Raw genomic sequence first — 18,023 nt, 5'->3', positions numbered from 1 at the left:
GCCTAAGCATCACTGGCAACAGCTTCAAGGGGCCATAAGAGAATTCTGCTACACCAGAATGAATGTGGAGTGAGGAGCACCAGCCACAGAACCTACAGCGAGAATCAGGGGAAACCAGGCTGCACCTCCAGAGCACAGCCCACAGACAGTAAGGGGGTCAGAGGAGACTGCAGAAATCTCTCTGTTGTGCTGGTGGCAGGACTCTGCAGCTTGCCCACATTCACATCCAGGTTGCAGTTTGACCTGCCATACTAAGATAGCAGGGACCCTCCTCACAGCCCCAGGGCAAAGGGGAGTGCCTGTGGTCATCTACATATCAAAGCACAGGCAAGAGAGTATATGCCCTTGGAGGAATAAAGATACCAGTGGGGGGGGGGGGGGGTACCAAAAATAAAACACCTCAAAGTGGGTGTCCCAAAAATAACTCAAAAGCTCAGGAAGCACCCCAAAACCAGGCACAGGCTGGAGAAATGAGTAAACAGAGAAAAAAAGAGGAACACCACTGAGAAATACATTGTCTATGATCCCAAGAATCCTCCTCAATCTAAAGATAAGGAAGTACAAGCTCCTGCATCTAAAGACTCCGTGAAAAACAAAAGTTGGGCTCAGGCTATGACAGAGCTCAAAAAAAGATTTTGAAAATCAAATAAGAAAAAAATTGGGAAAAGAAACGAGAGAGATTCAGGAAAAAATATGAAAAAGAAGTCAGCAGCTTAGTCAAGGAGATCCAAAAAATGCTGAAGAAAATAACATGTTAAAAACCAGCATAGGTCAAATGGATGAAACACTTCAAAAAGTTACTGAGAATGCTTTAAAAAGCAGAACTGTGAAGGGGCAGCTAGGTGGCACCAGCCCTGGAGTCAGGAGTACCTGGGTTCAAATCCGGTCTCAGACACTTAATAATTACCTAGCTGTGTGGCCTTGGGCAAGCCACTTAACCCCATTTGCCTTACAAAAAAACCTAAAAAAAAAAAAAACAACAAAACACTAGAGAGGGGCAACTAGGTGGCGCAGTGGATAAAGCACCGGCCCTGGAGTCAGGAGTACCTGGGTTCAAATCCGGTCTCAGTTACTTAATAATTACCTAGCTGTGTGGCCTTGGGCAAGCCACTTAACTCCATTTGCCTTGAAAAAACCTAAAACAAAACCAAAAATAAACACTAGAGAATGTAGGAATAAATGGACAATTCCTTAGAATAATTAGCAGCATCTATCTGAAACCATCAACAAGCATTACATTCAATGCGGGGAGGCTAGAGGCATTCCCAATAAGATCAGAAGTGAACCAAGGATGCCCGTTATCACTACTACTATTCAATATCATATTAGAAATGTTAGCTTCAGCAATTAGAGAAGAAAAAGAAATTGAAGGAATTAGAATTGAGAAGGAAGAGACAAAACTCTCACTCTGGGCAGATGACATGATGGTCTACCTAGAGAATCCCAAGAAAGCATCCAAAAAACTACTGGAAACAACTAGCAATTTTAGCAAAGTTTAAGAATATAAAATAAACCCTCATAAATCCTCAACTTTTCTATATATGACTAGCAAGATACAACAGGAAGAGCTAGAAAGAGAAATCTTATTCAAGGTAACCTCAGGCAATATAAAATAACTGAGAATCTACCATGGCAGACTCAGAAACTTTCTGAAAACATTTATAAAACATTTCTCACACAAATTAAGTCAGATTTCAATAACTGGGCAAATATCAACTGCTCATGGACAGGTAGAGCTAATATAATAAAAATGACAATTCTACCAAAACTAAACTATCTGTTTAGTGCCCTACCAATCAAAATTCCAAAAAAAATTACTTCAATGAGTTAGAAAAAATTGTAAGTAAATTCATATGGAGAAATAAAAAGTCAAGAATTGCCAGGAGCTTAATGAAAAAAAAGTGCACAAAAAAAAAATCACTTGTACAAAAATATTTATAGCCCACCTGTTTGTGGTGGTAAAGAATTGGAAATTAATGTAAATGTCCTTCATTTGGGGAATGGCTTAACAAACTGTGGTATGTGTATGCCATGGAACACTATTGGTTCAATTAGAAGCCAGGAAGGATGGGAATTCAGGGAAGCTGGGAAAGATTTGCATGGACTTATGCTGAGCAAGATGAGCAGAAGCAGTGAAACAATTGTGCAACCTAGCAGCAACATAGGGGTGATGACCAACCTTGATGGACTTGCTCTTTCCATTAGTGCACAATACTTTATTTTTCTTGCTTAGGGTTATGATTTCTCTATCACATTCAACTTAGATCAATGTATATCATGGAAACAACATAAAGACTAACTGATTGGGGCGGCTAGGTGGAACAGTGGATAAAGCACCAGCCCTGGAGTCAGGAGTACCTGGGTTCAAATCCGGCCTCAGACACTTAATAATTAACTGGCTGTGTGACCTTGGGCAAGTCACTTAACCCTGTTTGCCTGCAAAATAAACTAAGACTAACTGATTGCCTTCTGTGGGGGCTGGAGGGGAGGGAAGCAAGATTGGGGGAAAATTGTAAAAAATTAAAAATAAAATAAAATAAAAATGAAATAAAAAATAAAATATTTATACAGAAAAAACAAATCAAATATCACCTTACCTATAAATTACTACTGATATCCAAAGTAATTATGTATACAAATAAATGGCATTTCATAATTCAGTATAACAGGGAAGTTTATTTTTTGTAATAAATTTATTATTCAATTTAACAAAAAAGAACTGAAACTAAAATAAAAAATGATAAACAAGATCTCACAAAATAAATTAGGCCCAATTCCAATTGTTCTACTTCAATACAGCTGAGCAGTGGCCCTTAGTTTTCAAATATTATGTCAACACAGAGCAAATATTGACAAGTTTTATTATCCTGGAAAGATTTCTAGTTCAGTCCCAAAGATAGACTGCATATTGTTTCAAGGACCATTCTAGTAAAGTGTGAGATGCTCATCCTCAGTAGGCTAATAAGCAGGTAATGAAATCTCTGCCTGTTTAGAAACATTAATCAAAGGAGTCCATAGACTTCAGACTGCCAAATGGGTACATTACACAAAAAAAGGTTAAGAATCTCTGAAATAAAGGAAATGAATCTATATCAATACTGACATTTTAACTATGAGAAGAAAAAAAAACCTAAAAGATGCCAAGTAGTTGCAGTTAAATGAAAGGATGCTTTACTGGTGGTTCTTCAGCAAATAATGGACAAATTACTTTCTTCACATATCAAAATGCAACACGATCGTTTCATAAGATATTTGGTCATTTCAAACTACAGTAAATCATAATTAATATGAACAAAAGGCTGACCAGGACTATTAGTGCAGCTCATCCTGTTATTCAAATGGCACTTAAGAGGACAAGTGAAGCATAATTCAATAACAAAATTTTTGATAAGACCTTCCAAAGGAAAAAAAATCTTTAATATTGTGTGACTTCAATGTAGATGACAAAATACCTTAATATATGGTAACTTCAAAGTAATGAAGAGCAGCAGAAAAGGTTGGAAACTATGGTTCAGAATTAAGAAACAAAAGCAGCAACAGAATATCTTATTGAAGACAAAAGTAAGAAAGCACTGGACCTGATAAGCACCATATGATGTATCCTTTTAAAACGATCACCCAACAAGCATTATAATATTCCTACTATGTTCCAAACGCTAGCACCTAAATCTGATCTAGGTGGTATAAGTATAAATATAAAATTGAAATAACCTCTAATCAAGGAAAATGAATTTAGATATATCCCAACAATCAAGAGGCTCAGTGAGTAAGTAATTTTTTTTTTTTAGGTTTTTGCAAGGCAATGGGGTTAAGTAGCTTGCCCAAGGCCACACAGCTAGATAAGTATTAAGTGTCTGAGGCCAGATTTGACCTCAGGTACTTCTGACTCCAGGGCCAGTACTCTATCCACTGCAACACCTAGCCACCCCATCAATGACTAATTTCCAAGTTATTTGGCTGTGTGCAGACCATGGAACTGTTGGAGCAAAGATCTCAATATCAAAAAGAAGATAAATAAAAATAAGAAAATGCGATATGTAATTAAAATAGCTTCAACCTAACATATGTAAACATGCTATTGCTGCTAAGACATGGGATATAATAAAAAATACACAGACCATTTATTATTATTTTCATTATTTCTAAGCAAGTATTACAGATTAAAGCAATTGCCAAAACAAATAAGCCAACAGTATAGAAATTCCTTCTGATCCCCTTACAAAATGGCAAAGCAAGGTAGCAAAAAGCAAAAAAAAAGTTCAAAATATAAACTCATTTGGAAAAAAATCATGAAAGAAGATTATTAAAGAATATAAGCAGTACCTGCCTCAAAAAATGATTAGAAACAATGAAAGAACAAACAAGTTTGCAGAAAGGTTAACAGGGAGAAACAATTCAACTAAATCATTTAATGATGAAGCAGTAAGGACAATAAACACAAAAATCGAAAATAATTGGTCAATATTCTGTAAGAAACTATTTTGTTTTCAGTGACATTAAACCTAACATCATCACTCCTGAGGTTTTGGATGAGAAAAATGGCCAGCAAGAATTGTTTGTAAGGAAAACTGAAAGAATAAGGAGGGGAAAAGAGGAGACACACTGTAAAAGTACTAAGGGATGAATTTAAGACAACTGAAAGAGAGCAAGATATCAAACAACAAATAAATGAATAAATATCTTTTAAAAACAAGACTGAGCAGAACCAGAACATTGTACCTGTAAGAGTAGCATAGTTCAACTTTTTAAAACTTCTCTTGGTTTTTCTTTCTTTCTCACATTTTTCTCCCCTTAGTTCAACTTCTTTCACAATATGACTGAAATGGAATTATGTTAAACACGATGTACCTATACAGCATATAATTGTTTGTTGCCATGGGGAGGAAATGAGGGAAGGGAGGGTGGTAGAAAAATGTGAAACTCAAAAGCTTGCTAAAGGATGAATGTTGAAAACTATCTTTTGCACGTAATCGGAAAATAAATATTTTTAAGGAATAAAAACAGGACTAGAGGAGCTGAATTTCTCACTACTAGAAAATATCAGAATGTACTACACAAATATTAAGGAAAAACTTCATGAAAAGAGAAAGAAACTTGCAGACTTTAAAAAACAATAGACTACAGCAAGGCACAGGGAATACAAGACCACACTGTGTTTATTTTTTTAATTATTGAAGTTAGTGAAATTTGTACCAAAAAAACCTGCACTTCAATCCAAGTAAACAAAATGGATTTTGTTGGGGTTTTTTTTAGTTTTTGCAAGGCAATGGGGTTAAGTGGCTTGCCCAAGGCCACACAGCTAGGTAATTATTAAGTATCTGAGGCCAGATTTGAACTCCTGATTCCAGGGCCAGTGCTCTATTCACCGCACCACCTAGACGCCCCCAAAAATGGATTTATCAGACATTTTCCAACAAGATATATTCCATGCCTATGTTAAGATACTGCTAGATTCCTTAATAAATGAAAAAGACAAATAATTTTGTTTGGAAATCCCTTTATTAGTAATTTCAATTAAAGTCTAAAATGTAGAGAAATAAGAAATGATATTTCCAGATGTGAGGGGCAAAAGTGCTGACTTTTCAGAAACATAATGCTAAATTAGTCTAAGCCATAGGCCTCAGTTTCTATTTGTCAAGAATCAGGTGAGCATGAGAACCCAGATCTCCAGCTAAAAAAAATTGTCACCCTAACCATATAAGATGTAAACAAAGACAGACCCTCCTGTGAAAGCTTAGGTACACCTCCCTTCTCTTCAGACCATCAAGTTTGACCAATTGTTGTAAAGGTCAGCAGAAAAGAGGAGGGGGAATAGGTTGTCATTTTTGTGTTTTTTAAACTCTGCTTCAGCTTCTGTAATTCGGCTTTTTCCTGCTCTCTCATAGAGAGTTAGGAACTGCCCCACTTCTTGCAACAACCGATTTAAATTTTAACTCTCTGCTGCCACTTTGAGAGGACTCTGAGTAGTCATTTTGAGTTAGGGTCTGAACACAGAGCTACAGTCAGATTGCTTCAACATAGTAAAATGCTTTACAAATAATTTTAAAGATTTCATGCAGTTCTAATAAAATTATTAAAATAGCATGAATTGAGACTACAACAAAAGTCAGGGAGATACATATAAAAGTATAACAAAACTGAATTTGTCCAAGATTTTTAAAGGCTATTGTAAAAAAAAAAAACAGCATTAAAGAAAACTACCATAAACCACAAGTATGATGCAATGGATACATAGTTGGCCTTGCAGTCAGGAAAACCTTGGTTTGAGTCCTTACTTCTCATACATATTGAGTGAATGACCCATGATTAAGTTACTTGCCAGATGAAGGCTGTGAACAGCTCTCTAATAATGTAAGTTACAGATATCAGTTAGAAAGAATTTTCTCATTAGCAAATTCCTGATACCAGTGAAATCACAGGGTCCAGATCCTCTCTCTATCTCTATAGTCCTATCACTAAAACTTTCTGGTAGTGGATGAAAAAATAGAAAAACCATACAGAATAGCAATAAGTATAAAGAGTATGCTCATGGAAAAGAAAATTCAAAGGAGTGAGTCATTTAATAAACAATGTTAATCCAGATACTGATATGAAAGAAAACACAACCATCTTTTAACCCTTATCTCACACAATTCTTATACTCATTATGTCCAGTATCTCCTTGGTGGGGGCAGCTAGGTGGTGTAGTGGATATAGCACCAGCCTTGGAGTCAAGAGTACCTGGGTTCAAATCTGGCCTCAGACACTTAATAATTACCTAGCTGTGTGGCCTTGAGCAAGCCACTTAACCCCATTTGCCTTGCAAAAAACCTAAAAAAAAAACAAAAACATTATCTCCTTGGTGTCAGTATTTAATCTGGAACATTTTACCATTCACCTACCACCTACCACCTACCTGTCTTCCTCCTTTGTCTTCTCTGTTTCTTCCTATAAATCATTTCTAGAAGATCTAGTTAAATGTGGCAGTTTAGTATCCTAGATACTGAGGTAGAAGATTTGAGTCTTCATTCCATTTGGGCAACTTAGTACCTTTAGGATTTTGATCATATCATTAAACCAATTTCATTTTCACTTTCTTCTTCTGTAGAACAACAAAGAAGGGGAGTGGGTTGTTGTGAAATAAAGGGAGTGAAATAAGGAACTCTGCTATTGGTTACTGCAAAACCATAAACTTAAATCAATCCAACTGGATAAAAACCCAAACTCCTTTTTTGTAAAGGACTCCAAGAAAAATTTACTAACATTAATAATTACTGGGGTTCAGGGCAGCTAGGTGGTGCAATGGATAGAGCACCAGTCCTGCAGTAAGGAGGACCTGAGTTCAAATCCAGCCTCAGATACTTAATAATTATCTAGCTGTGTAACTTTGGGCAAGAAGCCTAACCCCATTGCCCTCCCCCCCAAGAAAAGGAAGGTATAATTTTAGCAAACCTTCTTAATCACTAAATATAAAAGTTGAAAAGGCTCTTTAGAAGACATTTCTTTCTGTGAACAAGAGTCCTTTCGACAATTTAAATGATACCTTGCCATCTAAGACCTGCCTACAATACCTAAAGGAATAGGAAATCTGCTAACGGAAGGCTACTTTCCTTTGGGTCAATTCCATTTGAAGTCAAACAAAAAAGTAGCTTTGACTTGACTTGAAGAGAGCTATTATACTTTTATTAAGACTTCCCTCCACGTTGAATTCCTTCAACCAGTTTTGAGTCATGGTTTCTAGTTCTTTCTTCATCTTAGATAACCTTCTTCTTAACATAATCCAATGTGAATAGATTTTAGTTCTTCAAGCACTATGTAAACTCTGGATAATCCTTCCTGGGTGATAATGCTGACAGCAATCCAATAATGACTTCTTAGATTGTTTTTGACCTCTCATAAATCTTCCACAAGGATCCAATGCACTAGGGGATTTCCTCTAGCACTTCTGACACTGAATGGATGAAACCAATGAAACATATTTGTTGCCATTGGGTATCCGTTATTCTCATAAGCATAAGACCATTATTAGCTTTTTTGAATGCCATACTACGCTAATGATACCTATTAAGAATTCCAGAATTTTTTAAAACAATTATCTCTCCATGCCTTTCCCATTTATTTGTGTCCATTTTTGAAACCAAATGTTAAGATTTTATGTTTAACTTTAATAGTACATGCCCGGCTAGGTGGCGTAATGGATACGGCTAGGTGGTATAATGGATAAAGCACTGGCCTCGGAGTCAGGAGTACCTGGGTTCAAATCCGGTCTGAGACACTTAATTACCTAGCTGTGTGGCCTTGGGCAAGCCACTTAACACCATTTGCCTTGCAAAAACCTAAAAAAAAAAAAAAAAATCGTACATGCCATCCTCAACCCTTCACTCTCAGTCACCATATCCAAGCTATTACCAAGCTCTGTTGATTTGACCTTGTGCACATCCTCTTCTCTATGCTGACACTTGCACCAATCTGGTATAGGCTCTCATTACTTTATGCCTGACAATAATCTACTGATGAGTCACCTTGTCTCAAGTCCAGCCTCTGTTCAGCTGTCAAACTGCACTTACTGAAGGTCTGTCCAAGTCATCTTCCACTCAATAAAACTGTAGGAACTCCCTATCATCTCCAAGATCAAACATAAAGTCCTGCTGGTGATCAAAGTCCTTTATTAATCTGACTTCCTCCCTTATCAGTGTTCTTACTCCTTAGCCCTCCACTCCCATCTGCTCTATGATGGAGGGATACCAGCCTCCTCACTGTTCCAATTTCATGCATTTTCCCTGGCTGTTGCCCATGACAAGAATGTCTCCCTCTTCAGCTCTACCTCTTCCTGACTTCCTTCAGTTTTCAGCTAAAATCCCACCTTCCACAAAAAAATCTTTGCCCAACCCTCCCCCAATCCAAACACATGCCTTCCCTCTGCAAACTATCTCCAATTGGTCCTGTAGATGTCTTGTTCATACAGTTGATTGCATTTTATGTTGCCCATTAGACTGTGAGAACTTTAATGGAAGAACCAGCCTTTTGCCTTTCTGTGATCTTCAACACTTAAGGCAGCACCTGGAGCATAATGAGCAAGCATTGAAGAAATGCTTATGGATAACTCTTGAGTGTATCTCCTATCTTTAAAGTTACTGTTAAGCATTATTTTCTCACCTTATGGATATTATTTACATGAGTCTAGCTGTTTCATGAGTTAGAAATTTCCCTCACAGTTTATATGCTTTAATAAATCTTATTTTCTCTCTCTCTCTGTGGTTCTCTCTCATTCTTATCCCCTACAAACCTCTCCCCTACACACAATCTTTAGGTGGAAAGAGTGTGGCATCTACAGAGAACCTGGCAATCCCACTCCAAAGTGCAATACTGTGAAACAAGACTAGAAAGGTAAGATGGAAACAGAACAAAATGACATAAATGTGTGACTCAGACATTTTTATTATTCATTTGGTAAAAAAAAACACTAATATTTGGTACAGTTTAGCAAAGTGACCAGACCTATGAATGAGGATGATTAACTCGAGCAGCAGAGAGAATGGTTTAGCACTTGATTTCAATTTTAAATTCTCACCACAGAAGCAGGCAAGCTCTCAGAGGTGATTTGCTTTTTTTTTTCATTCTCATTTATTTTCTCTGGATATAAATCTCAAAAAATAGCAGTCATCTAGAGGCAGTATATGAAGTTACTATGGCTTTGACAGCTCAAAAAAATGTTGATGATTAGGATCAAAGTTGTATGAAACTCAGGGTAGTATGAAGGGCAGGGCTGGGTTGAATTGACATGGTCATGTAAGCCAACATAAGCCAATCAATCATCAAGTATTACCAAGTACTTAGCACATACCAGGTACCCAACCAGGAATGGGAACACAATAGCAAAAATGACATAGTTGCTGCCCTCAATAAACTAAAACTTTTATCAGGGGAGATCTAAAAATATCAGTAGAAGCAAAATATACTGAGTGCTCCCAAAATGTTAGTGCCATGTTTAATCTTAAAATGTGTTTAAATTACTAAAGCTTTAAATCTACCCTAAAATATTTTGGAAATCCTGTTTGCAAAATAAATGAATACCAAGTAATCTTTAGAGGGAACCACTAAGAGCCGAGATCAGGAAAGTACTCTGAACATAGTAGTTAATTCTGAGTTGAACTTTGAAGGAAACTAAGGATTCTAAGAGGCAGAGCTGGGTATGCATTCTAGATAAGATGGAAAGTTGAATTTGAGGAACAGCAAGGTCAGTTTACTGGGGATGCATGAAAGGGAGGAATGCATAATTGTTAGGGACTGCTGTGTATGGGGGCACTGTAATATTTTCACCTTGTGTCCTTGAGCACCAGAGTCTTGTTTTACTAAGTGCCATCGGAGTGGGAGTGGATTAGAGATTGGGAAGGATATTTTAGCACTGGTATTTGGTTCAATAAACAGAGACCTTGGTGTATAGGGAGAAACTTGTCTTCCTTGTCTCCCACCCCTCCAATGCTCGCCTGAGGAAGATTGAGGGAGTCCGGACAAGGACTCAATACATAATACTCAAGTTGAAAAGCTAGGTAGATCCAGGTTCTACTGAGCTATAAATAACAACAGAGAATTTGGTTTCTTCTCCTACATCCTAATTCATTGTCACTTGAAGACTTCCAACAATGGTGAACTTAATCTTTCCAGTCCATTCCATTTTGGATCATCTAATTATTACAAGTTTTCCTCATGATGAACTGAAATCTACATCCATGTAATTTCAGTTTACTGAGAGGAGCAAAATAAACCTTTAAATCTGAAGAGAACTATAATGACTCACCTAATCTCTTTTCCAAGCTAAACATCCCTAGCACCTTCAACCAATTGCCCTATAACATGTTTTCAATTCCACTCATCATCCCAGTCATTTTCCTCCAGACAAGCTCCAACCTGATAATAGTCCTCCTGGAATACAGTCACAAGAACTAGATTCCAAACCCTCTGTGGCAGCTGATTTAACAAACAGGAAAGAACAAAAACATGGGTTTGGTTTTGGAAGACCTGACTTCAAATGGAAGTTTTGTTATTTATTTACAATTCAAAAGTTTCAAGGCAAAACAACTTCATATTTTTTTTAGGTTTTTTGCAAGGCAAATGGGGTTAAGTGGCTTGCCCAAGGCCACACAGCTAGGTAATTATTAAGTGTCTGAGAACAGATTTGAACCCAGGTATTCCTGACTCCAGGGCTGGTGCTTTGTCCACTGCTCCACCTAGCTGCCCCTATTTCAAGGCAAAACTAACTTCTCTGCATCACAGAACCTCACCTCTAAAATGAGGTTTCCAAATTAAAGTCTTTTCTCAGCTCCAGATCTACAACCTTGTAATCACTTAACTTTTGGGGGATTCAGCTTCCTCATCGATAAAATGGGGATGATTTACACACAAACCACACAATTTGCAAACCTGAAAATACCATATAAATGTTATTTAGCATATTTCATTAATTTATCTTTAAATGAGTACATTGGATCTTGATTTCTATGGAACTGGGCAACTCTTAAAGAAATTCTTAGTTAGCAATTAGTTCAGATGCATATATGAGCAACAGCTGGACACATAATTGAGGGTCAGACCAAGTAGAAAAGAGATAATGGAATGTTGCCAAAAATAAACTATATATTTCACAATTTTTTCTGGAGTCTGCCTTGGCCAAGACACTGAAAATTATTTGGGCCCAAGTATCATGGATTACAGACCCATGCCCTTCCAGGTTACAACAAAGTAGAAAATATTTTGTAATTGGAATTATCACACTTATGTTGCAACTAATTTGGGGTTCAACAGATTCTACTCAAATTCATTTGATATTTCCAAGGGGAAAGAGTAAAATGTCTACTGTTTTTTATGATGATCTAATTTTCTAAGCTATTTTTGACAGTGCATTATAGTATTCATTGTAATAGACTTGTAATTATTTTTAAATTAATATGTACTCATTCATTCTGTAAAAATTGATCCAATAATTATAGATCAAATTCTGGTTCATAATTCACCATCAGCAGAAATCACGCAACTTGAATCCATACACTTTGGAAAAAAATGTTTTATTGTTCTATATTTAAAATTCAAGGTTTCCATTACATTTAATAATTGAAAGGCATGCTGTGTTATAGTTGCTTTTGGTGACTGGATTAGTAGTACCCCAACTGTGTTATACAATGCCTTTTCCTTATTAGAGATCTGATTATCATATCAACTGTTTGTTTAAGAAACAGAAGAGAAAAAGCACAGAAAGGAAGAAAGAATAAAAGACATATAAAAACATCAAACATTCAAAAATATTAAGTTCCAGCATTAAAGAGATTTGGAATCAGCAAAATATAAGCTACTATAGCTGAAATGAGCATAAGAGAAGTATTCAAATTTTACATTTCATCACAAGAAAAATGATACCTCATATCGACCAATGAGGAATCACTCATAATTGCTGCAAATTTGGGAAATATTACAATACTATGTACTCTTCCAGATTATCAATTTCTTAACTGGAGTATGATTTTGCTAGAAAATATAAAATTATGCAATTACTAATGTTTAGAAATACTAATGTTTCAATCATCTCAACACTCAGAATATTTTTTAAAAACTTCATTATTCTTTTATTCCACAGCAAATATTAGTTGTTGTATGTTTTCTAAATCTGTATTTTAAATTTTTCTTATTTAAAAACATTTGTAATATTGCAATAAACTAAGGACTTCTAATAAAACACAATTCACTTGATAAAATATACACTTTTTCCCAAGGAAAAAAGCATTCAAAGCCACAAAAAGAAAAGCAAGAGTATTGTTCACTGATAATTCTACATCCTGTTGTTTTTCAGTCATATTTCAGTCATGTCTGACTCTCAGTGATCCCATTAGAGGTTTGCTTGGCAAAGATAATGGAGTGTTTTCCCATTTCCTTTTCTAGCTCATTTTATAGATGAGGAACAAAGATAAATACTGTAAAGTAACTTCCCCAGGATCACACAGCAAGTAAGAATCTGAGGCTAGATTTGAACTCAGGAAAATGAGTTCAAACCCACTCTGGGCTCTATCCTCTAACCCCTAGCTACACTGAGACCCCCTTGCTGTATCATTATATAAAAATGCCTCTTTCTTGACTAATCGTTTATCTAAACGACAATAAGTCTGATAGTCCATCACCTTATTCAACATTCCCTGCAAGGCATTTTCAATCAACCCTTGGTATTCAAGAGCTATAAAGAAAACTGGATGGCTATTATAGCAAAGCAGTGACTTTGGCCTCTCAAAGGCTAAGTTTCATCAACAGAACATCTTGTTAGGACCTACAAAGTTGGAAAGGCTAAAAGCATGGGTCAGGTGACTGATGTTCTGTCAACTAAGGATCAGTGTCTTTAAATTAAAAGGACTCACAATCAGACTGGCTACAAAATGTTAAATTACTTGACCAAAGTCAAAGATTACCTACTAAATCATCAAGGGGTTATGATGGAATACATTCCAGAAGAGTACATATACATATATATGTATATATACTTTAATGTATCTATGCTTTCATCAACATGTGTGTCTTTCAAAGAATTTGAATTGAGGGGATGCCCATAATAAATTTGAGACTGTCTGAACAATTTGTGGGATACGTATGTATATGATGAAAAACTATTGTTCTATAAGAAATCATGAGCAGATGATCAACCATGATGAACATTTCAAAGACAATTTTAAAAAACTTGTGATGTAAATGTCCTTCAATTGGGGAATAGCTTAGCAAACTATGGTATATGTATGTCATGGAACACTATTGTTCTATTAGAAACCATGAGGGGCAGGATTTCAGGGAAGCCTGGAGGGATTTTCAGTGAGATGAGCAGAACCAGAACATTGTATACCCTAACAGCAACATGGGGGTGATGATCAACCTTGAAGGACTTGCTCATTCCATCAGTGCAACAACTGGGAACAATTTTGGGCTGTCTGCAAAGGAGAATACCATCTGTATCCAGATAAGGAGATGTGGAGTTTGAACAAAGTTCAAAGATTATTCCCTTTAATTTTATGTGGGTTTTTTTTTTTAGGTTTTTGCAAGGCAAATGGGGTTAAGCGGCTTGCCCAAGGCCACACAGCTAGGTAATATAAGTGTCTGAGACCGGATTTGAACCCAGGTACTCCTGATTCCGGGCCGGTGCTTTATCCACTACGCCACTTAGCCACCCCCGTTCCCTTTAATTTATAAAAAAAGCAGATATCTTATTGTCTGATCTTGTTACCTCTTAGACTTTTTTGCCTCTTCTTTAAGGATATGATTTTTCTCTCTCATCACACCCAATTTGGATCAAGGTACAACACTGAAACAAAATAAAGACTGACATATTGCTTTCCATGGAGGGGTGGGGGGAAGTAAGATGGGGGGGGTTGTAAAACTCAAATAACATCTTTAATAAAAATAAATTTTAAAAAAATTAAAAAAAAAAACTTGTGATGTAAAATACCATCCACATCCAGGGAAGGAACTGTGGAGTTTAAATGAAAAGCAAAGTTTATTATCTTCAATTTTTAAAAGTTGTTTAATGTATGCCTTTTTTTCTCTCTCTAATGTTTTCTTTCTTCTGTTTAGAGTTGTCTTCTCTCACAATATCAATATGGATCTATGGTTAACATGATTATAAATATAGAGCCTATAACAGATTGCCTTCTGTCAGAGGGAGGAATGAAGGGAGGGAGAAAAGTGAAAAAATTCAAAACCTTGCAAAAAAAAAGATTGGTAAAAACTACCATTGCATGTAACTGGAAAAACAAATAAAATTGAAAAAAAAAAAAGAATAATGTTCAAAACTTGGGTAGTTAATTCCAGATAAATTGTAGTGGTGGTTAAGGCAGTATGGAAATATGACAAAAATCTTTCTCTGGGACTAAGATAAGTAACCATATACATGAGTCAATCAGTATGCATTATTTCTATTAAAATTTTATTAAAGTAACAGTATGCATATCTAAAGTACTAATTAGGGGGCAGAGCCAAGATGGCAACAGGAAAGGACCATCTCTTAGTTGCTCTGGAGCAAAACTTATAAACTAAGGATTCTAACTACATTTTCGAGAGACAGAACCCACAGAGGGACCCAGTGAGGCATTTCTCCAACCCAAGGTAACCTGGAAAAGAGCAGAAAGGCTCGGCTCCACAGGGTTGGCGGGGTGGCCCACCAGAGTGAACGAATTTCAGCCTCCTGGAGGCAGCCCCAGAGCGCTGGGAGCCCCCAGCTCACAGCAGCAGGGGCAGTTTCCTAACCTACACCCCAGGGAGCACTGGGCACAACTTGGGGGGAGGAACCTCTGCCAGAATGAGCACCTTAAGCCCAGCCCTCAGGACACTCAGCAAGCAGCATGGCCAGGGCAGCGGAGATCCAGGAACGGAAAGCAGAAGCCAGGAAGCAGGAGTCCCCAGGGCATGAACACCCTGAGGCTAGGGAGGGGAGTGGAGAGAGACTGCCAAGCTCTGTCCTCTGTCCCTGGAACAGGACTCTGGGGCTCTGACCACATTCAGATCCTGATCCCAGTCTAGGCCCCCCCCATAGAACAGCAGGGCCCCCCCCACCTCAGCCCTGTGGCAGAGGGGGGGCAGCGCATATGGTCATTCACAGACCAAGAGGGAAGACAGAACCTCACACATACAGATCCTTATGGGGGTGTCCCAAAAAGCTCAAGAAGCACCCCAAAACCAGGCTCAGGCTGGGAAAATGAGTAAGCAAAGAAAAAAGAGGAACACCACTGAGAAATACTTTGCCTGTCATCCCAAGAAAGATCAAAACACACAATCTGAAGATGAGGAAGCACAAGTTCCTGCATCTAAAGACTCCAAGGAAAAACAGAAATTGGGCTCAGGCCATGACAGAGCTCAAAAAAGACTTTGAAAATCAAGTGAGGGAGATAGAGGAAAAATTGGGGGAAAAAATGAGTGAGATGCAGGAAAAACATGAAAATGAAGTCAGCAGCTTAGTCAAGGAGATCCAAAAAAAAGCTGAAGAAAATAACATGTTAAAAACCATCATAGGTCAAATGGATAAAACAGTTCAAAAAGTTATTGAGGAGAAGTATGCTTTAAAAAGCAGAATTGGCCAGATGGAAAAGGAGGTAAGAAAGCTCTCTGAGATGAACAAATCCGTCAGACAAAGAACAGAACTCATGGAGATTGCTGATTTTAAAAGAAATGAGGACTCAATACTTCAAAACCAGAAGAATGAAAACTTAGAAGGAAATGTGAAACATCTGACTGAAAAACAACAGATGTGGAAGGAAAACAGATTTAGGAAAGATAATTTAAAAATTATTGGAATACCTGAAAGTCATGACCAGGAAAAGAGCCTTGACACCATTTTCAAAGAATTATTACAAGAAAATTGCCTGAATATCCTAGAAGTAGAGGGCAAAATAGAAATGGAGAGAATCCTCTGATCTCCCCCAGAAAGAGATCCAAAAAACAACAACCCCCAGGAATATTATAGCCAGGTTCCAGAACTCCCAAGTCAAAGAGAAAATATTACAAGCAGCCAGAAGGACACAATTCAAATATCGTGGAGCTGCAGTCAGGATCTCACAGGACTTAGCAGCAACTACATTAAAAGCTCATAGGGCTTGGAATATAATATTCCAGAAGGCAAAAGAGCTTAGAATGTAACCGAGAATCAACTACCCAGCAAGGCTGAATGTCCTCTTCCAGGGAAAAAGATGGTCTTTCAATGAACCAGGGGAATTTCAAATGTTCCTGTTGGAATGGCCAGAGATTAACAGAAGGTTTGATCTTCAGACACAGGACTCGGGTGAAGGAGGAGAAGAGGAAAATATGAGGGACTTAATGATGATGAACTACATGTATTCCTGTATAGAAAAATGATACTGATAATACTCATGTGAACCTTCTCATTTAATAGAGCAGGTAGAAGGAGCTTTTACAGATGAAGCACAGGAGAAAACTGAACTTGAAGATATATTGTGGTGTAAAAATAGAGTCAATAGATAAAAGGGAAATGTAGTGGGAGAAAGAAAAAGAAGAGGAGAAATAGGCTAAGATATTTCATATAATAAGACTTTTCTCTATTACAATGAGCTATTGAAGGGGGAAGGCGAGGGGAAATGAGGCAATCTTTGTTCTCATCAGAGGTGGCTAGGAGAGGAAACAGCATATATACTCAAAGGGGTATAGACATATGGAATAAGAAGGAGAGGAAGGAGGATGGGGGAAGGGGGGATGTGAGTGATGGAGGAGAGGATGGACCATGGGGAGAGAGTGGTCAGATATAACACATTTTCTTTTTTACTTCTTGCAAGGTGCTGGGATTGGATGGCCTGTCCGGGACCATAGGGCCGGGTGGATGCTGGGCCTAAGGGGTGGTATGTGGGCTTGGGGCCTCTTGGCCTCAGGGCTGGGGATCTGTCTGCTGCGCCACTCAGTACCCTACAGCAGAGACAGAGTGAAAGGAGAGAGAAAATATAGTTCATGGTAGCAGAGAAGTATGAATGGAGGGAGTTGCAATCAGCAATGGCAACAGTGGAAAAATATGGAAGTAACTTTTGTGATGGATTTATCCTAAAGAATGTGATCTACCCATCATGGTGGTGGTATTGGAACACAGACTGAAGCACATTTATTATTATTATCATTATTATTATTATTATTATTATTATTATTATTATTATTATTATTATTATTATTATTATTTTCTGGGGGGTGTTGCAGGGTAAATGGGACTGGGTGGCCTGCCTGGGGCCACAGAGCTGGGTGACTGTGGGGTGTCTGCGCCAGATTTGGACCTGGGTGCTCCTGGCTCAAGGGCCAGTGATCTGTCTACCACCCAGCCACCCCTACTATCATTATCATTATTATTATTATTATTATTATTATTATTATTATTATTATTATTATTACTATTTTATTTTATTTGGGGTCTTTTTTTTTTTGGTTTTTGTAGGGCAATGGGGTTGGGGTGGCTTGCATTGGTTCACACAGCTGGGTGATTGTTGGGAATTTGGGGCCAGATTTGGGCTCAGGTACTCCTGGCTCCTGGG

General features: G+C 37.5%; 1 protein-coding gene across 6 annotated transcripts in view; it reads right to left on the bottom strand.

Moving 5' to 3' along the window:
- ZNF407 (zinc finger protein 407) overlaps positions 1-18,023 on the bottom strand; it is a 654,777-nt gene that overhangs the window by 608,461 nt on the left and 28,293 nt on the right. Inside the window, exon 1 of one of the 6 annotated variants that reach the window (XM_074201495.1) lies at positions 14,231-16,665. The exons of the other annotated variants lie outside the window; for them this stretch is intronic. The gene's annotated coding sequence lies outside the window, so the exon portion shown is untranslated. Of the gene's footprint in view, positions 1-14,230; positions 16,666-18,023 lie in introns of those variants that run through there. 6 annotated transcript variants of the gene reach the window in all.

This window comes from Macrotis lagotis, chromosome X (assembly GCF_037893015.1).
Source record: "Macrotis lagotis isolate mMagLag1 chromosome X, bilby.v1.9.chrom.fasta, whole genome shotgun sequence".
NCBI classification, from domain to species: Eukaryota; Metazoa; Chordata; class Mammalia; order Peramelemorphia; family Peramelidae; genus Macrotis; species Macrotis lagotis.
This window is presented reverse-complemented; position numbering and strand designations above follow the sequence as displayed.